The 26,436-nt window shown below is 51.6% G+C and overlaps 1 protein-coding gene across 3 annotated transcripts in view; it reads right to left on the bottom strand.

The window, feature by feature from the left end:
- CTIF (cap binding complex dependent translation initiation factor) overlaps positions 1-26,107 on the bottom strand; it is a 281,960-nt gene extending 255,853 nt beyond the window's left edge. The window contains exon 1 of one of the 3 annotated variants that reach the window (XM_032311400.1): positions 25,821-26,107. The gene's annotated coding sequence lies outside the window, so the exon portion shown is untranslated. Of the gene's footprint in view, positions 1-24,815; positions 25,522-25,820 lie in introns of those variants that run through there. The other 2 variants (XM_032311401.1, XM_032311399.1) reach the window with 2 other exon arrangements.
- Between the last annotated feature and the right edge of the window lie 329 nt (positions 26,108-26,436).

Here is a 26,436-nt window from a genome sequence, read left to right on the forward strand (position 1 = left end):
CAGACCACTCACTCCTCTGCCTGAGTCCTCCTTGTCCATCTCTCAGTGGGGCCCCCGTCCCCAAATCAGGTCCCTGGCAGCCCCCAGAAACTGCACAACTCTCACCCCTTTCGCCTCCAGGAGTGTGCCTTTCTGCTCAAAAGGGCACATTCTGAATCAACTCTGAAATTCTGAAATGTTGAATGAATGTGTTGTAGGCTGAACTGTGTCCCCTTCCCCTCCAGTCATACGTCAAAGCCCTAATTCCTACACCTCAGAATATGACTACATTTGGAGAAGGAGCCCATAAAGACATAAGTAAGTAAAATGAGGTCATTAGGGTGGGCCCTAATCCCATAACGACTGGTCTCCTTAGAAGAGATCAGGACACAGACACACACAGAAGGAAGGCCATGTGAGGACACAGCAAGAAGCGGCCATCCCTAAGCTGAGGAGGGAGGCTGGGGAGAAATCCTCCCTACTAACACCCTGACCTTGCACTTGCCGTTCCAGAAGTGTGAGAAAACGAATCTCTGTGTTTGATGCCCCCCCGTGTGTGGCACTTCGTTATGGCAGTCCTCGCAGACTAACACCGGAGAGCCCGTCAGTGCCCTGTTTTAGCTGCCGGGCTCCACCGCCGATGAGCTGTGTGACCCCGGGACTGCAGCTCTGGCTCAGGGTCCTAGCAGTTCCCTTCCTTGGGGGGTCCTGGGAGGACGACCTGCGGAAGCGAGGCGGCACGCTGCTGGGCTCACCACCCACCCCCGGTTCTCTGATGCACGGCCCCTGTCATCTCCCCACAGGCATATGAGATTCCTCTCTCACTTCTGCCTGTCTCCGAGGCACAGAAAGCTGAAGTGAGAAGGGGATCCTGACACCACGCGCCTGAATTTCTTTCTTGAATTAACAGTTTACTTTCCTTTTTTTTAAAGCATTGTGACATCTATTCTTTTTTTTTTTTTTAAGATTTTATTTATTTATTTGACAGAGAGAGATCACAAGTAGGCAGAGAGGCAGGCAGAGAGAGAGGAGGAAGCAGGCTCCCTGCTGAGCAGAGAGCCCGATGTGGGACTCGATCCCAGGACCCTGAGATCATGACCTGAGCCGAAGGCAGCGGCTCAACCCACTGAGCCACCCAGGCGCCCCGTGACATCTATTCTTAAAGTGATGACTCACACAACTCATCTGTGAAATGGCCAGGATTATAAAGCTTCTTTTCATTTTACAGATGAGGTATACTGCGGCACAGAAAGAGTGGGGGACCCTGTGACTTGCTGGATAGGACCCTGGTTGCCTGGACTCACACTCCTCTGCTCCCAGTTCCCTCCCATCATCGCTCACCCCTTAAGTACTCAAAATCACCAGGTTATCGTCTGTTGCAAAACCTTCAGTGGACCAAGACCCCACTGGTCTGCACTACCCCCTGCCCTCAAACCTCCAACCCTAATTGCACCTCCAAACCTACTTCCACTGCCAACTCAACTGTTAACAGGCCAGACTGCCCGAAGGACCAGGCCATGCTCACATGTCATCACCTCTGAAAACACCTTGTCCACTTCTTTCTTATCTATTTATTTATTTATTTATTTTTAAAGATTTTATTTATTTATTTGACACACAGAGAAAGATCACAAGTAGGCAGAGAGGCAGTCAGAAAGAGGAGGAAGCAGGTTCCCTGCTGAGCAGAGAGCCTGATGCGGTGGGACTCCATCCCAGGACCCTGAGATCATGACCTGAGCTGCCCAGGCTCCCTGTTCACTTCTTTCTGACTAGAAGCCACCTCCTCCAGGAAGCCTTCCCTGACTGCTCTCATCGAGTTCTTTCCAGAGCTCTCCAGCCCAGCCGCAGGAGGTGACTCTGAACAGACTTGCCCATGTTTTGTTTACAAACTGCTTAACCATGTCAGTCCCTAGAGCAGGGAGCACATCTTCCCACCAGTCACATGTACCAGGGCACAAAGAAAAGACTCAGTATCACTCGACCCACTGGAACACCAGTGCTGGATAACTTACCTCTGCAGTATCAACGTGTTCAGAAATTGCTGTTTACAAGTTCAACTTTGTAAGCAGAATCTCATTCTTCCCTGACACCTGCCATATCACAAGAGTATCCTCCGATGTCACCGTTCCTGCTTCCCTGCACATCCGGACCACCCCACCATGCTGCCTATCACAAAGCTGATGATCCTTAAATCATGCTTACATGAACTCCAAGTGTTACTGTTTAAAGATCTCAGGGGTCTTCCTTAACATGACCTCTTGTTACAAGACAAGACAATGAGGGCAAGAATTTTTGTCTCTTTTGTTCATTTGCTATATTCCTCATTCCTAGAAAAAAGCCTGGCGCATAGTTGTTGCTCAAAATTATCTGTTGGGGGGCGCGCCTGGGTGGCTCAGTGGGGTAAAGCCTCTGCCTTTGGCTCAGGTCATGATCCCAGGGTTCGGGAATTGAGCCCCAGCATCGAGCTCTCTGCTCGGCAGGGAGCCTGCTTTCCTGCCCCCCTGCCTGCCTCTCTGCCTATTTGTGATCTCTCTTTTTGTCAAATAAATAAAATCTTTAAAAAAAAAAAATGGGGGCGCCTGAGTGGCTCACTGGGTTAAAGCCTCTGCCTTCAGCTCGGGTCATGATCCCAGGGTCCTGGGATTGAGCCCCACATTGGGCTCTCTGCTCTGCAGGGAGTCTGCTTCCTCCTCTCTCTCTCTCTCTCTGCCTGTCTGCCTACTTGTGATCTCTGTCTGAAAATAAATAAATATAAAATCTTTTTTAAAAAATTAACTATTGAGTAAGTCTGTTGAATGAATGAGACTATAAACTCTTTGACTACCTGTTTCATAGACTTTAAAAAAATTTTTAATGATCGAGGGGCACCTGGGTGGCTCAGTCAGCTAAGCATCTGAGTCTTGATTTTGGCTCAGGTCATGATCTCAGAGTCCTGGGATCGAGCCCCGAAGAGGGCTCCTCCTGATCACTGGGAAGTTTGCTTGTCTCCCTGTCCCTCTGCCCCCTATGCTCTCTCTCAAATAAATAAATCTTAAAAAAAAAAATTAATGATTGGATCCAAATCCAAATCTATAGTTTCTCAGCCTGGTCTTGACCTAAGTGGGTTCCTGGCTATGGGGTACTGCTAGCCAAAGACGGGTGCCACAAGTCCTGTCCTCTAGGCTCCAGCATTACTTATCCCTTCCAAAAAGTCCCTGTCCTGTCATCTAGCCGAAGCCACCCTCAAGGGGATTTCTGCAGCCGTTCCAAAGCTATCGTTTCCTTCTGGATGAGACAAAGAACTGGAACTCCCACCCCAAAGGGAAACACCTCTCCAAGAGGCAAGTGAGGGGAAGAGGCTGGCCCCGAGGCATCAGCTGCCATCCTAGCTGTCACCTCCCAAACCAAGCAGTGGAATAGGGTGACTGTCCACAGCATTGGAAGGGTGTTCCTGGTGTCCCTAATGTCCCTGCTGCGTCACAACGAGACCAACCTCTCCATCCCCGACCACCGACCCCCGACCCCTGACCCCTGAGAGCCCAGCCTGGCCCTGGAAATAGCTCCTTCCCTTCTAAGTGCCTTCCCTGAGGTGCTGGCCCCCTAATCTGGGGATCTGCCTCCTCTCTTCCCTATCAGCTTTGGGGAGGCCCCTCTGCGCCATTCATGGAAAGGAGCACAAAGAGGCACTGAGTCCCAGAAGCTCCCAGTCAGGAGACGGGATTCTGCAGAAGCACACCGCCACAGTGGCTGGGGCCCAGCATTCTGGAGAGGGGTATGTCAGTCCCTAGATCGCTGCAATGTCCAGAATGGGGGCGGCCTTCCTCAAGGGTTCAAGGCAAGAGGTCCCTGGATAAGCCAGAAATACAGGACATATGGGAGGTTCCCAAGTCACAGCTCAGGGCCAAGGTCGGGAGGGAGAGCTCCCTCCCCAGGTAACAATCCAACCCACATGGTCTCAGCTCACACCCTGCACACCACGCCCTTCAACACCTCCAGAGGCTTCCTCCATTACTAATGAGTTCAAGTTCATCCAAGCCCACGCAAGACCTGGCCCCTGCAGCCTCACTGCCATTTGGCCACCCCCTTCCCCTTGCTCACTCCATTCGGTCCTAGTGGTCAAGCTCCTCAAGCAGACAATGCTTCCAGACCCTCCCGGATAACCCCCACTTCCTTCAGGACTCCGCCCTTACTACCTTCCGTTCACTGTTCCTCTCTCAAACCCCCGGCCCTTGGCCCTGCTTTATTCCCCTTCAGAGCGTGCCCTCATCTGTGGTCAGAGAGCTCCAGGAGGTTCGGTCCTGCCCACAGCCGCATCCCAGCAGCTAGACTGGGATTCAGGATATTGAAGGGTATACCGACTGAATGAGTGAACAAATTCCCCCTCATTCACGCACCACACACTTCCCCTGTTGGTGATCTGTGCGCGTGTGTGTGTGTGCGCGCGTGCTCGGTGACACAAACTGTAGCATGTGAGGCAAGGCTGGGAGCCAGAATGCCCAGTGGCCACAGCCTCGGTCTGTGAAATGGGCCCGCAGCACTGCTGAAAAAAGCATACAGAGCATGCCGAGATCCCTGGGTAAGGGGCACCATGTTCCCGAAAACAATCATTAGTTCAGCTCTATAGGCTGCCTCGTGTTCATCCTTGGCCTGCTGGTCGACCTGCGCTGGCAAAGGAAAGGTGGTGACATCTGGGCCCTGAGATGCAGATGGGAGAGACAGTCAGGAGGTCATATACACCAGCCCAGTCTTCCCACCTTGCATGATCCTTCTTTGGGCTGGGGTTTTACCTGCATTTCTGGATGTGCCCCAGCCACACGATCCATCTGTCCCTCAACGCATCCAGCGCATAGTGGGGGTCCTACTACCCCTCCTAAGAGCTCACCGTACTGTCAGCAAGCCCGGTCCTAAGCACATGCACCCGCCCACTTCGGCCCTGCAGCGGTCCTAGGAAAGAGGCACTATTATTGCCGCATTCTACAGAACTAAAGCTCGAAGACTGGTCTGTGTCTGCGGCTGGTTCTGGGGTGAGGTAGAAAGAGCATGAGTTGAGATGGAGAGAATGAGGCCTCTGGTCCCGGTGTCAGCTGCAAAGTCTGCGTGAGACCTAATCTCTCAGAGCATCATTGTGCTAGCCCACATAGACGGCAAGAGGGTCCTCGGTACATTCACAAATACGACACAGGTAAGTGGCAGCTGGCGTTATTTAAGAGGGTGACCATCCTGGCCGTTTCCCTTAGCACAAAGGCCTGGACAGCCGGGAAGCACAGACTACAAGGGGACAGTCCATAGTGACACGCTGCTCTGGTCTATGGAAACTGGGGGCTCAGCGGCAAGAAACAGGACTTGAAACAAATGAAAAACCTGGGCCACTGAAGTATTCAAAATTATTTAACATACCTGCAAGGCAGCCATTGCCATTCAAGGGGGAAAGGGAGCAAATGCAAAAATTACCCTAAAGTTCAAGTGATGAGGTGGCAATTCTCTTCTTTAAATGTATATATATATATATTTTAAAGATTTTAAGTGGATGTTTAATGCAGTGGTAGCACCGGATTTTCAGTAACATTTTTAAGCTGTGAAAAATCTACGCGGACTAATGAGGTATCTTCAATAAGAACCAAGCTTCTATTTCCCAAAATATCCCCCCAAATTAAACAGCTTCATTTTATTCAATTATCTGCTGTTTTCTGTCTAGTTAGTTATTAGGTGAATAAGGTCAAATATTCTTCTAGGAGAATCTAGAGGAGAGCCAGGCTTTGGAGACCCCTATCAGGGCCTGGGGAGGGGCCGTCTGTAGCCCATGGAGATGCCCCAAGATGGGGACACAGACCTGTGGCCATCCCCACATGGGCGGTCTCACCCCTCAGGCCTGCAAGGCCCCTGCTGGCATTCCAGGTGGCAGGCAAAGCATTTAGGAAAAGGGGGAATACCACCCACTCCCACAAAAGCCCCTTTTGCTTTGGACCTCCTGGGCCTCTGGGCCTCCCAAGGATGGACTCTGGCCATGCCTAAGACAGCGGGACTACAAGGAGGGAGCATTTCTGAAGAGCAGGCTCATGAGAACAAGGGAAAACCCAATTTGGATAAACCACGAGAGCAAAGTGGCCTGAGAGTAGTCAAAATAAATCTGAAGAATTTAAACCCCACTCCCCCATATCAAAAATCTCCTACAGAGAAGGAACTGGGATGCCTCGTTGTTAAGAAGATTCTTTCATCATTCTGGGGAAGTCAGAGAAGCAGTGTGCTGCTGGCTGGGGGAGAAGGCAAGGCCAGGGACCTGGGACAGGAAGGGAACCCCTGGAAAGACTATACACACTTGGGAGTCCCAAGCCCCATTGAGGCAGGCAGGAACACAGGCCCACGAGGAAAGGCAGAAACAGCAGAAACCTCAAAATAGGGCAGACCCCCCTCTGTCTAGGGCAGAGGAGCTACTGGCCAGGGACGGGGGCAGGGGTGGGGGTCCACTAAGAACCAGGGATCCTCTTAAATCACCAAACTAAATAGATACCATTGCTGAGACCAGCCAAACACCAAAGAATAAACTCCCCCAAGAATACGGTCACCTTCAAACCTCCACCAAGATCAAGGTCAGCGTTCCATGGGCAGTAAAAGTGAGTCACCCTCACCTCCCCAGCTCTAAAGAGCATTTCCAAAGGGCAGGGAAGGCTGTATTTTATCCCTGCAGGCTCCTCACTTATGGGAAAGGAGGGTTCAGTTAAGACAGATAATTTGCATACAGAGAAGACCCCCAAGGGCCCTCCTGCAGCTCCAGGCTCCCCTCCCCCCAGGAAATGCTGCCATTAACCTTCTAACTCCCCCCCCCCCGCCCCCCCGTTGCTGGTAGGAGGGAACTAGGAAGGTGACATTCAGCATGGGAAGTCAGCCCTTGTTGAATTTTATGGCTCCATTCTGAAGTAAATCACTCTGACCCCAGGAACTGGCTCCAAATAGATTTATGGGTTTTAATACTTGTTTGGGGGCACTGCAATTAATTGAAAGATGCCTTCTGCCAGTGATTGTTCTGGAATAAGGACCTGGGTCTCCGAGCACTCATTTTTATTGGGCATAATTACGATCGTCTAGAAATGGTGTTTGTCTGGAGTCCTTACTCCCAGAGAACAGGGCTCTCTGCAAGTCCTGGCCTGCCTGAGCTTCCAAAAACCAGGGTCAAGGCCTCCTGTTGAAGGCAAAACAAGCTAAAGTCCCCTCTCCAAGATTAGGACCTTACCCTTATAGCTTCCCGAGATCATCAGATATGATTTGCCCTGTGGGCAGAGAGAGGAGCCACGGTATGAGGGGAAAAAACTGATCATCCCCACCTCGGTTCTAGCCAGCTGGCCCCGCTCTACCCAGTCATCACAAGGGAACACCAGGGAGCAGCAGCATGGAGCAGTGGGTAGGTACATGGACTCCAGAGCCAGACTGCTGAATCTGAATCTTGCTCTTGTTACTCATCAGCTGTGTGATCTTAGGGAAGTTACTTAACCTCTCTGGTAACCCTGTCTCAGTTTTCTCTTCTCTAAAACGGGGAGGATACTAACAGCCATCTCAGAGGGGTTTTATAAGGATTAAACCCGTTGATACTGTTAAACCTGGTACAGTACCTGGCATACAGCAAATTTTAGAATTGATTTACTGGTCAATAAAAGTGTTAAAAGTTATTCGAAGAAACAATTTTGTGGCTAAAATTTAGTTTGAAAAGCATTTTTCTAGACCAGGGGGTCCACAAACTTTCTGTGAAGTGCCAGAGGATAAATATTTTAGGCTTTGTGGGCCATACAGTCTCTGCTGCAAGGAGCGAGGGCCAGCCACTGACACGCTCCCAGCAATAGGTGTGACTGTGTTCCAGTAAAACTTCACTTAGAAAACCAGGCAGGGTCGGGGAGGGGCCCACGTGGCTCTATCAGTTAAGGGTCTGCCTTTGGCCGAGGTCATGATTCCAGGGGCCTGGTACGGACGGAGCCCTGCGTGGAGTCTGCTTCTCTTTCTCCCTCTGCCCCTCCCCCAACTTTTGTTCACGCTCTCTCTTTCTCTCTCAAATAAATAAATAAAATCTTAAAAAAAAAAAAAAAAGAAGAAGAAGAAAGAAAGAAAAACATGCATTGGGCCAGCTTGGGTCTGTGGGCCTTTTGTATTTACCAACCCTTGGACTAGACCCAATGCCCTACTTTACAGATGAGGAGGACACAGCAGGGAGTTATTTGACAGCTGGAACCAAGGTCTCTGCCCTCCTAGGCCCTGTTTGAAAATGGAGAGCCCAGAAAGGGAGAGAGAAATCAACCCTGCATTCAGAACATGCTCGTGGTGTTCTGCCAGTTAAAGAGCACACCGCAAGAAGTGACACGGAGGCCACCACTTTCCATCTATGACACACACCCTGGGCTCGGTGAAGGTGAGGCCCAGGGAAGGGGTGTCCCATGATTCATCTCGATAGCCCCCCAGCCGGCAGCCCAGGAGCTTGTCACTGTAGGATTGCTCCGAGAAGGACGCTAAGTGGGATGCCAAGCAGGGGAAGGGTCCCACCCAGGACAGCCAGGGGCCTGGGCACCCTTATTTCAGTGAATTCTGGGAGTGATTAAGTACAGCCCCTTCCCCATACCCACGACAAGGGCAAGCCACTTGTTACAGAACTACAATATAAAAGGGACTTCACAGAATTCAAACCGAACAAAAAGGGTTTTAGAAACATTTCTTTCCTCATCCCTCCACACACCATGGTAACGAGCAGATAAAATCTGCGCCTCGGTGAGGGTCTGTGAGAAGGAAGGGTGCTCCGTCTCTGTGAGACCAGCTCTGGTGGTTTAAACATGACCTCCAGAATGTCTGACTCTGGTCGCATCAAGAAACGGGGTCTCTGTCCCTTCCCCAGGAATTCAGACTCAGGGACTGCTTGACCAACAGCATGTGGGAGTGACAAGTGAGCCAGCGTCCAGGCCCAGCCTGGAAGAAATCGGCCATTTCTCCTTCCTGTTTCTTGGGACATTGACTTTGGAAGCCAGCCACCGTGCTCAGAGGAAGCCCGAGCAGCTCCATGGAGAAGAACCGATGGCCGGCCCATCTTGCCGGCCATGGGACTGAGCCATCTTGGAAGAGATCTTCTGGGAGCAGCCTGAGCCAGCCCAGCGGACACCATGCGGATACAGTCAGGCTGCATCTGCTGGGCACTGCCCAAATTGCAGACTCATGAGCAGAGTTAATGACTCTTCTTGTTTAAGTCACTAAATTTTAGGGTGCTTTGTTGCACAGCCATACGAACTAGAATAGGCTCTTACATGTCAACTGCTTGCTCGGGTCACAAAGCTATTCACTTCCACGGGTAACTCAAGAAAATACTGTTTTGTTTGTTAGGAATCTGGGGGCTGGGATGAGAATACAGGCCCCCGATTTCACATTCTGTTGTGCAGAGAAAGGAATATGATATTGTGATTTATAATAACAGACATAGATCTGGTCATCTACTGTTCCTAGCAGAGAGTTCCTAAAACCCTTGGAATTTATGAGAGAAAAAGTTCTTGCATTCCTAATAAGCCCTTTTCCATCCAAAGTAGGTTCTGTTAATGAGGAGATTCTTGGAAAGCACCTAAGGACGGGGCTCCTTGCCGTGGAACTTGCCCTGTGATTAGAGGGCTGGAACTTTCGATTCCACCCCCTGACCTCAGGAGATGGAAGAAGGGCTGGAGGTTGAATCCATTGCCAATGGCCAATGACTTAATCAACCATGCCTCTGTAATCAAGCTCCCTAAAAACCCAACGACAGGGTTCAGAGAGCTTCCAGGTTGGTGGACACATGAAGATTCGGGAGAATAGCATGCTCCAAGAGGTCATGGAAGCTCTGGGGTCTTTCTATACATCCCACCCTATGCATCTCTTCCATCTGGCTGTTCCTGAGTTATATCCTTCCATAATAAATCAGTAACCTAGTAAGCAAAATGTTTCTTGGAGTCCTGGGAGCCACTGTAACAAATCAATGGAACTTAGGAGCAGGGTCATTGGAACCTCCAATCTATAGTCAGTCAGAAGCACAGTGTCTGAATCTGGTGTGTTTGGGGGGTGGGTGGCAGTATGGAGGGTTTTATAGAACTGAGCCTTTAACCTTTGGGATCTGATGCTATCTCTGGGAAAAGGAGGTATTTTGTAGGACTAAGTCCTTAACCTGTGGGATCTAACCTATTTCCAGGGAGACAGTGCCAGAATGGAGCTGGATTGTAGACTACCCAGTTGGTGTCAGGGGATTGCTTGGTGGTGTGGAAATCCCATACACACATCGTATTGGGAGCAGAATCATAAGGTGCGAAGATATTTTGGGGGGAACTAGAAAAGAGAAAGTATCTCAGGAGATAGGGCCAATATTTTTTATAAAAAAAAATTTTTTTTAATTCATATGAGCATAACAACAAATTTGAGAATGAGACCCCAGAGTCCCAATTCAGACATAAGGTGCCAGTTGAGAGAAGTCCTGATTTCACATATTCAAATGCACAACCTGATTTTTCATTCAGAAAATATAGTCACCATGGCTCACGATGTGGAAGAGATGACATTGGCCTAAAAATGTTGAGTCTAGTGGGATAAGTCATTATCTCAACTTCAGGATAACTCTTACAGATGACCTGAATTTGAGCAGCAAAACTCTGACGGGCTTATTGGAATGAGTTAGACGTAAAATGTGCCTCTTAGTTACCTTTAGACAAGAGTATTTATTAGTGGTTGGTGAATGGATGTCAAACAGAACACTCTTTACCACAGCACAAGAGATGCTAAACCTTTCTGACAATTAAATATATTAACTGTCATTGTGCTGAGGTTATTCGAGGGCCAATCAAGAAGTTTCTGGTTGGGACACCTGGGTGGCTCAGTCAGTTAAGCCGCTGCCTTCGGCTCAGGTCATGATCCCAGGGTCCGGGAATGGAGTCCCACATCAGACTCCTTGCTCAGTGGGGAGCCTGCTTCTCTCTCTGCCTCTGCCTCTGCCTGCCACTCTGCCTGTTTGTGTGCTCTCTCTCTCTCCGACAACTAAATACATAAATAAAATCTTTTTTATTTGACATACAGAGATCACAAGCAGGCAGAGAAGTAGGCAGAGAGAGAGAGAGAGAGAGAGAGAGGAGGAAGCAGTCTTCTCGCGGAGCAGAGAGCCCGATGTGGGGCTCGATCCCAGGACCCCAGGATCATGACCTGAGCCAAAGGCAGAGGCTTTAACTCACTGAGCCACCCAGGCGCCCCTACATAAATAAAATCTTAAAAAAATGAAAAAGCAGGATGTATGACATCCTTGTCTTAAAAAAAAAAAAAAAGAAGTTTCTGGTTATCAAAATCCTGGATGACAGAAGTTATGGTTTAGAAAGTCTAAATTTGGGGCGCCTGGGTGGCTCAGTGGGTTAAGCCACTGCCTTCGGCTCAGGTCATGATCTCAGGGTCCTGGGATCGAGTCCCGCATCGGGCTCTCTGCTCAGCAGGGAGCCTGCTTCCTCCTCTCTCTCTGCCTGCCTCTCCATCTACTTGTGATTTCTCTCTGTCAAATAAATAAGTAAAATCTTTAAAAAAAAAAAAAAAAAGAAAGTCTAAATTTACAAAATGTCTGCTTTTGAAAAAAACTGGAGACTGTATAAAAGGACTCTTTGCTTTACAAAAATATTTACTGAGGTTGTCTTCAGTTAATGACCATGTTCTATGAATACAAATTACGGCCATATATATAAATGTTTTATATGAATAAATAAATATTTAGGAACCCACACTTGGTACATGATAAGAGGTAGCCTCAGGCTGAAATGGAACATCTATTATTCAAAACTGTCCCAATGCCAAGTGACATAAACCCAACCCAACTTGCTTATGCAGCCTTTCCCAAAATTCACGACCTTGGAGTTGTCCGTCCTGCTCCTATCACTGGCTATAATATTATTATTGACCTTGTATCGACTTTTTATTAAACTTAGCATCCTGTTAAGCAACAGTGCGATCACAAGTTCCACGGACTTTTTCTTCCCCTTGGAGGCACATTTAAATGTTGTAAATTTTTTAAAAGTTGTAATTTTTTGCAAGTCATAGATAGTCAAATGAAAATCAGCCTACACTCCATCGGAAGAATGAATGCCTTACTCAGAGGCATAAAAGTTAAGGGTGCTTCCTGAATGGAGAACCAGCCCTTAATTTGTTTTCTCACTGGTTTCTCTTGCCTCGGTCTCCCCAATGGAAGAAGCGCATTAGCCCTGCCAACTCCCAAGAACATCAGGAGTAATGACCCCGTGCTTCTGACAAGGGCACGCTCCGAGGTGATAATGGACAGCTACCCATCCACAGCAAGCAGCCTGCTCAGTGAACTCGCACCCACTGGGATCTGAAGGCCTCTGAATGCTGGAGCCAGGGCGTGGGGATTCGGGAACTGTGGAGATCATGCGCAGGCCATGGGGGAACAAGAAACTTGACACAGTGCTTTTCTGGGTCTGAAATCCATTACAGATACATTAAATAAACTTGGTTCTAATGGGGTAACTAAAAAAATCACTAAAACCCTATGAGGATAAACCAGGAACGGTGCTGCCCGGGTTAAAAACAGGTCCCCGACAGTGTCCCTAAGCAGCCCAGCCAACCTTCCTCTTGTTCTCACTGACCCATTTTCAGCCTGTGGAATCCCAGTTCTCACCTTGTTCTCGCCCTGTTCTCACCTTCACCCGCACCTGCCGTCCACCTGGCTCAAACAGGAAATGGAAACCAGATGGGCCAGGATGCAGAGGACTTGGGCTCAACGTGGGCTCCCAAGGTTCCTCCCCCATGGCTGGTTTCTCTCCAGCATGAATGTGGCCACAGTCAACCACTTCCCTTTCACCCGGAGGAAGAAAACACATTACATGACTCCCCAGCAACCCTTTCCCCATGCCCTTCAGTGGGTCTCACTCAAAGCCCACATCCTTAACAGACCTAGAATGGGGCCTGGCATGGGGCAGAGATAATGTCTACCTTATTGAAAAAATTAATTCTATAGGGAAGGAGCAAGCTGCCAAGCCATTCGTCTAAATGGCCAAATAAGGCAGCTCCCGAGCTGCTGTCTTCGGTGTACGCAAATGTCAAAGATGACATCACAGGGACCCTTCCTTCCCTATGCCAGTCCAGGCTGAGGACCTAATCCCTACTCTGGAGCACTAGGGACCTCAGAGGGAGACAAGCAGGGATATTGGGTAATTCTTCATCCAATCCCTGAGGTCACTGAGGAGAAAACATCAACCATGATGTGAGTTGCCCAAGGTCACCCAGGTCACCAGTGGCAGACCTGAGGCCAGTGACCTTTTCAGATCACTGCAAGGAAACCTCAGCACAACCTGTCCATCTCTGTGGGTGATGCTTCAGAGGCAAAACTCAAGCAAAACTGACTACATCACCTAGGAGCTGTGTGACCGAGGGTAAATTACTTACCCTCTCTGTGCCTTCCTTTTCTCAACTATAGAAGAGAGGCTGTGAAGGCTAATTAATGAAACGCAAGTGAAGGGCTCACTAAGTACTCATAACTGTAATAACCAACAAATAAACTGGCCCAGGGTTGTCAGGAGAACTACCACCTGTTCAATGCCTGGGTTGAGAGACATCTTCCCTGCTGTGCAAACACAGCCGCTCAGAGAGAAAAGTCCAGGTTTGGGAGTCACACACGCACCTGGAGTTGTAGCACAGACTAGGAAAGCCTACACAAGAGACTTCTGTGGTTCCCACAGTTCCAGAGGCTAGAAGGCCGAGATGAAGACCAGCATGGACGGTTTCCTCTGGGAAAACCTTGACTTGTCTCTCCTTGACTTGTAGATGGCCGCCTTCCCCCTTTGTCCTCATCTCCCAGGTGTCCTAGTTCTGTGTCTTGCCTCTGTCTTTATGCCCTTTAAAAAAATTTTTTTTAAGATTTTATTTATTTATTTGACACAGAGAGACACAGAGAAAGAGGAAATACAAGTAGGGGGAGTGAGAAAGGGAGAAGCAGGCTTCCCGCCCAGCAGGCAGCCCGATGTGGGGCTTGATCCCAGGACCTTGGGATTATGACCTGAGCCAAAAGCAGACAGTTAGTGACTGAGCCACCCAGGCCCCCCCATGTGCTCCTTTTTCAAGGACACCAGTTGTATTGGTTTAAGGCCCACCCGTAGGACCTCCTTTTACCTGAATTACCTCTTTAAGGGCTCTGTCGCCAAACACAGTCTTATTCGAGGTAATGGGGGTTCCAATTTCACCCCTAACAGCATGGTGGGTTACCTTCCTTCCTTTTTAGGGAAGGATTAAGTAGAGATCCAGAAACCTCACACAGGGCCCCATGTTGCCCCCACAATGACCTGGTTTTAAATCTGGAGATGGCCAAGAGCAGCAAGTGCCTTTCCTCTTTCTACCAACATGAACTTTGCTGTAAAAAAATGTATTTTCACGGAGCATGGACCCTGTGGCAGGCACCGTCCTAGGATCTATCTGCAGATGACTCAGACTAGGATAGCATCAAGGTGCTTCTGATCTCAGAGAACAGATCAGGTGAGGCCCCAAGGAATGGTGGGAGTGATAGCACATGCCAAGTGCCCTGAAGATTTACAGACCAAGTCCGGAGGTGGAAGGGAAGATGAAACTGACCAGATTAGCAGAGTGTATAAAGACCTGAACAGGGATGGATTTGTCCCAGGGCACTGGGCCAGCACCTATGGCCCAGGCTATCTGTCTGTATGAAGGGGACAGAGGTTTGGGGAAGGGGAGATAGTGTCCTTCTTTAGGGCCAGACTTTTCAATCAGTACAGACAAGACTCTGCAGGACCCAAGTTATCCACATCACACTAAGGAGCAATTTCTTCTTTCAACCCCATAGCTATCCTCAAAGGTGACCGATGTCTGCCATCAACCAGCCAGAGCCTCGGCCCCTCAGTCCTGCTGTCTGGGCCACCTGCAACACAGGCTCCCTGCCTCTGGACAATTCTGTCTGCCAGGGTCTCCCCTTGGTCCCAGTGGTGGAGGAGGAGAAGGGCTACTGGCAGGGGGAGAAGGCACAGAACCCACCTACTGGGACCATGCAAAAGGCATCATTAGATACCTGGGGTCCTATGCTCCAACAACACCCGTGAGTTAAGAAATAATAATCACTAAAAAAGGTAAAACTATAGTGAAAGAAAGCAGATCAGTTGCCAGAGCCGGGGGTACATTTTTTTCACTTCAATTATATTAAGGTATAAACAATTATTTCTCAATAAAGCTGACAACTCCCCCAAATAAGTCAATAAAATCATATTGAAATTTGTTGAGGCAAACATTAATCAATGCTCACCCAACCATGATTCTCCTCCCCATTCCCTTGCAAGCAGTCTCACCTCTTCCTGTAGATGAGGCAGAAAACACCAAGACTTGCTTTCTCAGCCTCCATTGAGCTAAGGCTTTAGTAGCTGCCCATTTCTCTACAATGGCACTTGCTGGAAATTGTAGCAGGGAGATTCTGGGAAAGGTGTCCATGCTTGAAAAATTAAAACTCAAGGGGAAATTCACTTTCCTACCCACTCTCAGACACAGTTACATGAGAACAGGTGATGTGTGGAGCAGGGGCAGCCTTGCTATGACCATGAGGAGACAAGCTGGAGGATAAAGGCCAAAATGCTGAAAATGCTTGCCTGTAAGGTTAGATGAACTCCTTGAAATCATCCGTGACCCACTGAATTAACCAACTCTAGAACCCCTACCTTCGGACTTCTGGCTCCATTAGTCTATAAACGCCTTGTTTATTAAGCCCTTTGAGTCCAGTGTTCTTTTACCTGTCGCCAAGCACATCCTACAAGCCAGGTGGTTTTCAGCTCTCCAAACTTCCACCTCCAGCTCCAACCTCAAAACTAAGATCGGGGTGAGACAGATGACAGATCCTTGTGGCTGGAAAACTAAGATTCATCAGAATTTTAAGCCCACAGTCCCCACGGAAAATGCTTTCCTCTCCAGCTCCTCAAGAAAATGGGGAAGCAGTTGTCAGTTTCTTTGTAGGCACTATATCCATCATCTTCCTGTGTGTCCTGCGGTGCAAATGAGTGATGACGGTGTCAGGTGTGACCCACACTACATCCCTGGTCCATGTGGCCATAAGCCCCCACTGGCCCAGGACTGGCCCAGGTGATATCTGTGTCCCAACATGATTATTAATAGCACTCCTTTCACTCTGAAATGTTTCTGCATTTGGACAAAAGAAATATCATTGCCCTGTGCTGGCTGCTTCAGCATACTTTTCTTTCCTCTTACCCAAGACTTCCCACATTATATGAACATGAGGCCATTCCGTCTTCCCCACTAAAATGAAGGTGGGTGGTAGGGACCCTGCCAGGTTCCCCGAATTCACCTGCCCCACAGCAGGTACGTGACACATGTCTGCTAAACTGAACCAAATGTTAACAGAAGTAAGGGCCTTAAGTTAAAAGGTTGGAGGCAAACCAGCATAAGGAAAAACTTTTGGAGGGGGAAGAGAAGAAAATGGGTGCTTTCCCAGAATCCCTGACCCTCGCCACTGGGCCCTGTCAGCTGAGGCCCTGTGTGAAACCGGCCGTGTATATCTGGACATCCAGCTGGCTGGGGCAACCTCACTGTTCAGGCAACTCATGTTCTGCCGAACTCAACATGGTGCCTAAGGGATCTATGAATCCCACAGACCCCAACCATCCTGGACATACAAGGGAGCAGAAGACCTTTTGTTCCCTGAGGACAGCCCAGGGCACTGCAGACAGACCCCAAGACAGATAAACTACATGCCTGAAAAAATATTTTTGATTGTGAACACCATCCAGTCCGGGGACACATCAAGATGTGTTCAAACTCTTCAGTGTCTCAGCTAATGACCCAAGAATATAGTGAATTCATATTCGCCATATTGTGGCTTCTCAACTAGCGGTGAGATCATGACAGGGCCAACCCCCAGGCAGGCCCTAAAAGGGAACAGCAGCCTTGGGAATTGGAGCTCCACCCACCCTGGAGGGAACCACACACATTCTTTCTGAATAACTTTGGGCCTCAACGGTCACAGGGACTGTTAGGCATCTCCACGCCTCTGCCTCTCTGCCTGTCTCCCTCACAGACCTTACTTTCACTCAGGGAGGCATACGGAGGACGCCTAGGCCAGTGCCCATCATAAAGGGATACCCCATCAACACCAGCTCCCGGCCTCAGATCCTGGAGTCACTTACTTACAAGCTTATGAGCTGCAGTGTATTCTGGGTGCTGGAGAAAGAAATTTGCAGCGTATGCTGTTGCTTCTTCCATATGAATCTGAAAAGCACGGAGCCAAAGCTTCTCCAAACTTCTACATCACAGACTGTGCCTATGCAGCCAGCTCGGCTAATCTCGCAGCAATCTGCAAAAACTCCCTCGGTGCTCAGTAAGTTTAGATGGGACTTGGCTGGACACTCTCTTACAGAATCTTAGCTTGATAAATTAAGGCCCTTCTTGCGGAAGCCAACAGGATGGTGAAGGGTCTGGAAAATCACAACAGCCAAAGGGGCCATGGGGGGAAATGGCTGGGGTGCTGCCTGAGGCTTGTGGAAGGTCTTTCCAACTGCAAAAGGCTTCGAAGGAGGGAAGGGGCTGCCTCACAGAACAGTAGGCTCCTGGCTGCGGGTAGCGGGAAGCGTTGGAGCAAGATAAGCCAGGGAATCCACACTGGCTAGGAGACTGAATGGGGAACTCTAAGGTGTTTCCGAGGTTCAAGTTCCAGGAAACTGGACATGGGGGAGATGATGCAGTACACAGACTGGGGGACCCATAGCAGTTGGAGTCTGCATAGGGCACCCATTGGGATAACTTGGACAGAAGCCTCTGTGGGGACTTGTCCTGAGTCAATGGTAAGGGAGAACATTCTGGCCTTCTGGGACGGGATTGTCTGCAAGCTTCTGCTAAGAGATGAAGCCCTGGGGCGGAAAGAGCCCTTCACAGGCCCTGCACATGCCTCCACAGGTGTGCAGCTGTCTCCAAGGCCCTTTTGAAAGGTTCCCACCTGTCCTCCTCTCCCACTCCGGCCTCTCTCTCCTCCTTGTCACTCATTCAGGCCACCTGGGTCATTCAGTATTCTCTCCAAGGTGGTGGAGACTCAAGTCACTGAAGGGTGAGGAATCCCAGAATCTTCCTGGTGCCCCTGGGAGCTGAGAGCCATGGGCTGGGGTAGCCTGGTCCCTGGATGCTTTATCTGCTAACTCGTCCTCTTGGGGACTCTAGGTCACATTTGTGGTGGACATCCGAAGCCATAACAGGCCTAAGGTATTTTGTTTCCAGGGCTGATTTTGCCCCACTGGCGTGGGGAAATCCAGGCCAAGATTGCCAACCTCTCCCTCCCCCACATCCATGCCCATGGGCTGATGTCTATTCCCTTCTTTCTCCAAGTGTGAAAACCTTTGCAGGGACCCAGTTTAGGAAGGACCCTCCATTCCAACGCCATCTCGTCTCCCGGAGGAGACGTTGCCAGGACTCAACCCCCTTTGGTTCTGAGACTAGCAACCACCCCTCACACTCCAACCCCCAGGACTGGCCCAGCCCGAGTGGAAGCCGACTGTCCGATCTCAGTTTCGAGTCCCCTGGGTAGTTCCCTTCCATCCCATGAGCTCCGCTCTTCTTCGAAAGGATGCTAGTTATATTTTATACAGCGTTTCTAGGTGCTTGGTAATTGGACGATTTTCAAGATTTTTACTCCACTATGATACTAAAAATATTTTAACTCAGTGTTGGGATACCCTCTTTGGACTTGCTCACAAGAACTTTCCCTGGCTGGCCTCCCACGCCGAACAATGAACGCCGGCCACATCCCTGCAGATATCCAACTGCAGGTGCAACACCTACTGTGTGCGGCTCGTTCAGGCCCCAAAGACTCAAAACTGAAACGGCCAGAGCTCTGCCTAAAACACATCAGCTCTCCAAGTGCAGTGAGGAATGAGAAGTATCTGCCAAGGGTCCACTATGGAAATCATCCTCTACGACTTGCACAGGGAGTGCAAGCTTTCTCGAGGCTTCCTCTGTCCCCATCCGGGCCAGGCTTCCCTGCCCTTTTGCTCACGCCCTGAGTACCCGGAACCGGGCAGGCTCTGCTCACCGCGGATGTTAAAAATGAACACGCCTCTCCCCTCACTCTAAAGGCTCCCAGCTGAAGTGTGCTCTCAGCTGTCGCCGGATCCTGCCAGCTGGGCCTCCAGCATGACACAGCATCCCCGCCCTGGCTTCCCTGATGACAGCGGGCCACCGGCTGGGCATGACAAAGGATTCTCTGACAATGGGAGGAAGAGGTCTTTTATTGTCTACAGCAGCCCCCTGGCGAGGTCCCGCTCCCAAGCAGCTCTTTCCCACTCCCATCACTGTAGCTCCTGCCCACACATCTTCCTCGGGCTGCTACCCTGCACACTGTTTTCCTGGAGACAGCTCCACTGGACCCTCCCACCCGCAGTTCAAATCCAACAACACACCATCTACCACGGAGCTCATGTGGTCCTCCTTCTCACCCCAGCCTCAGTCGACATGCTCTGACAACCGCAAGTTCACCCCTGGGTAAAGGCTGCCATCCACCCCATTAGTGAGGCCAGAAACCTGCGAGTCCCTGGGACTTCTCCTTTATTCCTCCGAGCTAAGCAGTCACTGCAGACTTTAGTCCCCAAATGTCTTTAATGCACAGCCTTGCCTCCATCCCTCTACCCACGGCCCTGGCTCCAGGCTTCATCCCCTGAGACCTGGATCCTAGATGGAACCTGTCACTGTCTCATCAGCCCAGTGGCCTTCTGGCTCAGGGCTCCAGGTCACATTCCCCACTGATCTAGGGCAGCGCGCCTCAGCCCTGCTTAAAGCCCCATCCTTTGTGCTCTACCTGCAGTATGACAGCCAACGTCCTCCCGGGGGCAGGCTCTCTTGGATCTGTACCGTCCATGTCTGCCTCTCCACCTTTGAACTTGACCTTGCTGCAGCAATCCCTGGCTATGCCCAGCCTCAGGTCACCCCTCCTAGGCACACGCTGTTCCTTCTCACTTCTGTCTCCTCTCCTGCTGGTTTCTTCTTTTCATCCATTTGCCTTCAGCTCCTACATTGTCTCCCTTAGGAAGCCCTCCCCAATCTCTGATTCTAGAACAGGTAGCCCCTTGATCTTTTTACTCTAAGGCCCTCAGAATTTTCTCAACCACTATGCTTACCACACAGTTTCCCCTTTACAGACGTTTGGGCCATTGCCCCAGCTGAAAACCGATTCTAGGTCTGCCAGGACCTCAGACCAACTCCCTAATTCATCTCTTCCACAAAATCATTCCCGTGGGCCCATCTACATATCAGTGCTATGATAACTGTCTTCCTTACTTTCTCCATCCCATCCTTGAGTAAGTTAGCCAGCACTTGGGTCTGACTCCATGCTGGATATGAACCAATGGTGGACATAAAAAGTTCTAAAAACTTTTTTTACAAAACTGTCATGATGATGTGACATGATGACCATCCCAGCCCTAGGCACTGGATTTGAAGTCTGATGACCCGGGTTCCAATCCCTGCTCTACTGCTTCCTTGTGACTTGGGCATGTCACTAACCTTGGAGGCCCGATTTCCTCATATACAAAATGGGAATAATGCTGATAGCCTTGCAGGGCTATGGTAAAAAGCAGATGAGATCACTTGTGTGCAATACTTCACAAACTGTAAATCCAAAACAAATGTAGTCTCCTCTGCCAACCAGCCACCCGCCCCACTCCACTATCCCTGCCAGTAGTTTCTATCCTTACTGAGTCAGGTGAAGATCCAGTGAAATGTGTGGGTCCTCTTCCTAGAAAAATGCACATACATAACAGCTTTGCAAACAGTTTTGGGAGGTTGCTGAGGACCCTGCCATGGGAAGGGAAGGCCAAACCCTGCCATGGGAAGGGAAGGCCAAACCTAAGTGCCCCAGGAAGTCCCCAGGTTTACCACCTCTCATAAATCTATGCCCTCAGCCGGATTCCTAGATGCCAAAGATGAAAGGCAGGGCAGAGAAGGGCAGTCTCAAAGGAAAGGAACCTCGAGACTCAGAGGTGAATTCCAGAGCCTTTCCCAGAACCAGAAGAAAGCAGAGAAGAGGTAGCATTCTCACTCTTTGGGAAGTAAGAACCCCACTTGTTTCAGAAAGCACCACAATATGGAAAAAGAAAATTGATCACGGCATCAAAATCTGAACATTCTTGTCCCACTCTGCCAAGGGCTCTCAGTGATGCTGGGCAAGTCGTTTCACCTTGATCGGCCTCAGGGTCTTCACATGGAGATCAGCTCATTGGTTAGACCCGTCCTGGATGTGGGTGCTTAATCTGGAGATGTATCTGTTTCCCCCTCCCTGTTCTGAACCACAGCTGTGGCCTGGGTTTAACTGCGAAATAAGAGGCAGATGTCGATAGCATGGTGATAATTCAGGGAGAAGGCCACCAACACAGCACTGTTCTAAATTAAATTGTGTGCAGCTCGAGGCAGGAGGGCAGAAGGGCAGGAGAGAAAAACCTGAATGTGAACAGCTGAGCTGAAGTGACTGAGTTGGCAGTGAGGCCGAGAGGTAGAGGATCCCCCCCACAAAAGAACATCAAAAGAAGCTGCCATGTTATCAGTAAGCTATGTAACAATGCCACCACATTTGGAAAATTCCCAACAACTGTGATTCACCCGTCTGTTTGAACCTCCTGTTCTCTCTCTGGGCTTGGGACTCTCTCTCCATCCTACCTACCACCTCCTGCTTCCTCCTTCATCATCTGAACAACAAACAATGGAACCTTGAAACCACGCTAGTAGACCCCCAAACGGAGACCGTGTCAGGGACCCTAGAGGTGAATTTGGAAATGAACAGATAAAAAGCAGACCCATAGGAAAACATCCACCCCGACCTGCAAGACAGAAACTGCTAAGCCCAGGAAGGGCTTGAGTGAGACCTCGGCAGAAGCCCTAGAATAGCACAGAAGGCAGCTGACCACAACCCACTGGAGCCCCGCAGAGCTGGGGCAGGACCATGGAGAACCATCTTTCAGCTCCTCGCTGCTTAGCACTCCGCTGGTTGACTTCAGCAGATGACTGCCTAACTTCCCCAGAAGGACATACCTTCAGGCCCACCTGGGAGGGTACAGACGGCCTGAAGCCCAGGGTAACAAGGGACAGAAGGCTGTTCTTCCTTTCTTGCTCCCTCCTGCATTTGCTCTGGAAAGGAACTGGCATTAGGAGTCCCTTCTGACCAACAAGTGTGAAATTGACTAAGTCCCAGGGTGAGTGCTCTAAAGTATTTATGATTTGTTCTCCTCTGCAGGCTGTGAATCATCTGTTTTACTGCATTACAAAGTAGATATTTCTACTACACTATCTTTGTGTGCCCCAAACACAGTAGAGTATCTAGCCTAAGATAGGTGTTCAATAAACATATGCTGGACTTAAAATCTTACATTTATCTCTGCAGCTGGAATATGTTGTTGCCAGGAGGGCACTATGTGTTCAATTTTCTTTGCACACACGTCTAGGTACAGAAACATGTAGGTACTCAATACATAGTTGTAAATGAGTGATTAGTTGGCCAAACCTAATAACCCTCCAGGCTGTGTCTGAAAACCTTCCTGCATATGATCTCTGAAAAATACAACCAGCATGTAGGAGCTCTTTGCTCTTTTCAGGGCTTCCCAATCCCGGGAGAAGCAGAGGGCAGGATCACCTGGGATGGTTTCTCCAGGATCTACACTTAAACCAGCACCTAAAGAATAAACCGTAGATTCAATAAGGACACTGAATCCATGAACGCACTCATAGGAACACAGACAGGTGTTACATAAACACACATGCCGTATGGATTTATTACATGGTATGATTCTGGTACAGTGCGTGTATCAAAGCTGATAACCACTCACCATTAACAAATTATCAGATGCGTAATAATAACAGCAGTGCCAACTTCTGTTCTTTAATGGCTATTCTCACTAGAACTGGTAACAAATCAACATTGTTTTGGCAAAGAAGAAATACCAGTATAATTTAGGCCCTTACCCAGGTTCAGTACTTCCTGGGGTTCCAACACCTAATCTCAAAACAAAACACAACAAAATACCCAAACACACACACACACACACACACACACACACACACACACACACACAGTGGCCATTATTTGAATGAAAAGCCTCAGGCTGAGAAGAGAAACCACAAGACCACAGAGAGGGAGAAAGTAGCTCTTCCCCCTCTGAGAGGCCTTGGGCAAGTCACGGCACTTTCTGAGTCTCAGCCGGCTTATCTGTAAAATGGGGTTAATAACCCCCTACCTCATAGGACCCTCTTAATAAATGTGATGATTCAAAGTGGGGACGGGGGGGGGGGGAGAAACGCCCTGTGCTGTCTTACAAACATACTATTATTATGGAAATCTGTTCATCACCGATGACGCTGTACCCCAGAATGCGTTACAAAATTCCTGCCTACAAGCGTACATTATCTAGGACAGACACTTGACACACCAGAGATGATCTGTGTGTAAATCGAATCCTGTTTCACATACTCAAAGGGAGTTTCCTCAGGCGACCTGAGTGGGTCCTGTGAGGTACTGCACACCTAACGTTTGTTCGGCGCACTCTGTTCTCATATGATTGGGTTTTCTGGAAAGCCTGGCCATTGCCTTGCGCTGGCTGAGCATGCCCGAAGCTGGGATTCCCGAGGTTTTCGGGCCAGACCCCGCGCTGGGCAGGAGGGACCGGGCCGGGACAGCCCGCGGCCCCTCCCCGTGCTGTGGGCGGCTCCTTCCTCTCCCCTCCAGCTCCCGCGGCGGCGGCGCTCGTGCTGTGTCACTTTCGCTCTCCCCAGACTCCAGCCGCCGCGGGCCCGCACTCCACCGGCGTCCTCCCTTTGCGCGCCCGCCCCTAGCCTGGGAGATAATCTCCCGGCGGCACAGACCCGGCGGCGAGAGCGACGAAGCCGAGCGACTCGCCCGGCACCCGGTAGCGGCGCGGGCAGCAGCGCCCTAACTGGGCGGGCCGGGCAGCCTTTGCCCCCCACCGTCTACAGGACGAAGAACGGGAAGGGGCCCCGCAGAGCGCACTGGTCCTCTCCAGGGTCCGCGAGGCAGCGGCGGGGCGCGCGGGGACGCGCAGCCACAGAGAGCCTCGGAGCAAGGGTCAACCCGAGCGTGTCGGGAGGGTGGGGGGCGGCAACACGCGCGCACTAGCTCCCCGCCCGGCCAGACCTGCGCCCGGCACCGCCGGGTCAGGGGGCACTGCGGCCGCGGAGCGAGGCACGGCGGGTCTCCCGCGACACCTCGAGTCCGGAACTCCCTCTCCGACTCCGCGCGCACGCAGCTGCAGGGGCTCCCCGGTCGCATAGCCGCAAGACCCCCAGTCCAAGTAACCCGGGAGCGCGCGCGCGCGCGGACACATACACATGACTAAGACCCCAACTGGGACCGCGAGGGGCCTGGCGGGACGATTCACCCGGTAGTCGGGCCCACGCGAGTCCCCACTACGCCGCGCTCTGTCCCCTCCACGCCCCGCCCCCCACACACACGCCAGAGCGGTGTGTACACACACAAACAGCTGGGCGGGGGAGGCGACGCCTCGCTCCTCGGGGTGGGGACACACAGGCCTCCCGCAGCCAGCCCTCCCCTTTACAAGCCGCACCCCCTCCCTGCTCACACCCGGCCCCCAACCCCAGCCCTGAAAACTCCACGAAACCCAGCAGCCAACGCCGACCAGAGGAGGGGTTCCGAACCCCGATTGTCTTTTAACGTCAGTGTTAAGACATACCAACTCACACCCGCGGTCCCCGGGACGCCTCCTTCAGAAGCACCCGGGCTCGGGCTCGTGGTCCTCTGGGCCGCGGACATCCGCCGCCGCCGACCGAACCACCACCCCCTGCCCTCCCTGCCCCCCACGACCCGCGTCCAGGACAGTCACCTGCTCGTCGTCCCGAAGAGCACGAGCCGGAGCCCACCCCGCGGCCACTCGGGTCACTCGCCACCGCGAGCAGGCTTTTCACAGCCTGTCAACTTAACCACTGCTCGGCCGGGCGGATCTATTCCCCAGGCCCAATTACACCGCGGCGACAGGAATAATAATAAAGCCAAAAGAATCACCACCGTAGGGAATGTCCACAACTGCGACCGCAATGGCTGCACCGATTCGGGTTCCTCCTCTGCTCCCATCCCCCGCGCCCCCCGCGGCCCGCAGGCTCACAGGGGACGGAGGGAGGGTGCCGCCTGTCTAGACGACAGACATCCCCGCGCTCGCGGGGACGGGCGCGCACACACTCTCGCACGGCCGCTGCTACAGACACAATCAGTCACCACAGGAGGGAGGGGCTGCGTGGAGACACTCTCTCGGGGTCCCTCCGGCAGCCGCCAGCGCAGCAGCCTCCGGCCCGGAGTCGCCACCCAGGGCCGCGCTCCCTACCTCGGCGGAGCGCGGTCAGAACAGCTGCAAGTTTGGCTGGTACTAAAGCAACTGCTTGATGCAGCAAATGCGGGCTTCAAAACAAAAGGGAGAGCAATCACGCTCGCTCTCTTCCTCCCCCCCGGCTCGGAACCCGGCACATGACAGCGGCTACACTGCGCGGCTCGGACGCGAGCCGGGCTCCAGCCGTGCGCCCCCCGAGAACCCCCTCTTCTCGGGAGCCCCAAGGCTAAGGCTCCCCACTGGGCGGGGAGCCCTGCGGGGAAGGGGCGACCCTGGGGAGGGGGCGAGATCGTGGAGTCCGGTCCGCGACCGAGAGGGGGTCGGAGGATCGGCGCCGACGCCGGGCAGCCGGGGGCGCAGGGAGGGGGAAGGGGGCTAATTGTTTGGGGCGGTTTTCTCGGGTTTATCTATAAGCACGCGCACGTCACGCAGCCCTCCCGGCGGGTCCCCGAATCGATCCGCAAGCCGAGCTGACTAAAAGAGGGGGGCGGGCGGGGGGATGCTCACCTCGGGGTTCCTCCGGCCGCCGCTCCGAGTCCGAGTCGGGGGTGGGGGAAGGGGGCAGGGAAGGGGAAGGGAGGGAGAAGGCTCGAGAGAGCCGACTCCTGCCTCGAGTTCCGCGCGTCCCGGCTGCGGAGGGGATCGGCGCCCCAGCGCACAAACCCAACCGGGAGGGGAGGGAGGGAGGGAAGGGAAAGAGGGAGGGAGGGAGGGGCGGGCGGGTGGGGGGGAGGGAGTAGAGGAAGGAAAAAAAAAAAAAAAAAGATCCCTGCTCTGACACAGGGAAAGAGAATGTAGGAGAGTGACGTCCCGGCCCCTCCCTCCCCTCCGGCCACGTGCAAAGACTTGAAAGGAAAGAGGGCGGCAGAAGGCCTGCTGGGTAATGTAGTTCGCCTTTCTTTCCCGGGATGGCGGGCCCTGGAGAGCGGGGCGCCGCCGGGACGCCGGGGATGCGGCGCACGCAGCGGAGACTGTCCGAAACCCGCCGGCCGACGCCCCCTCCCCGCGACCGTGGCACGGCCCTGGGTAGGGACCTCTGTGTAGAGAGAACTGAGGACTTAGGCACGGTCCAGTCTTGCAGGGAAACGTTTGGTTTCAGGGGCAGGAAGGCTTCCGTGCTGAA

This window comes from Mustela erminea, chromosome 13 (genome assembly GCF_009829155.1).
Source record: "Mustela erminea isolate mMusErm1 chromosome 13, mMusErm1.Pri, whole genome shotgun sequence".
NCBI lineage: Eukaryota > Metazoa > Chordata > Mammalia > Carnivora > Mustelidae > Mustela > Mustela erminea.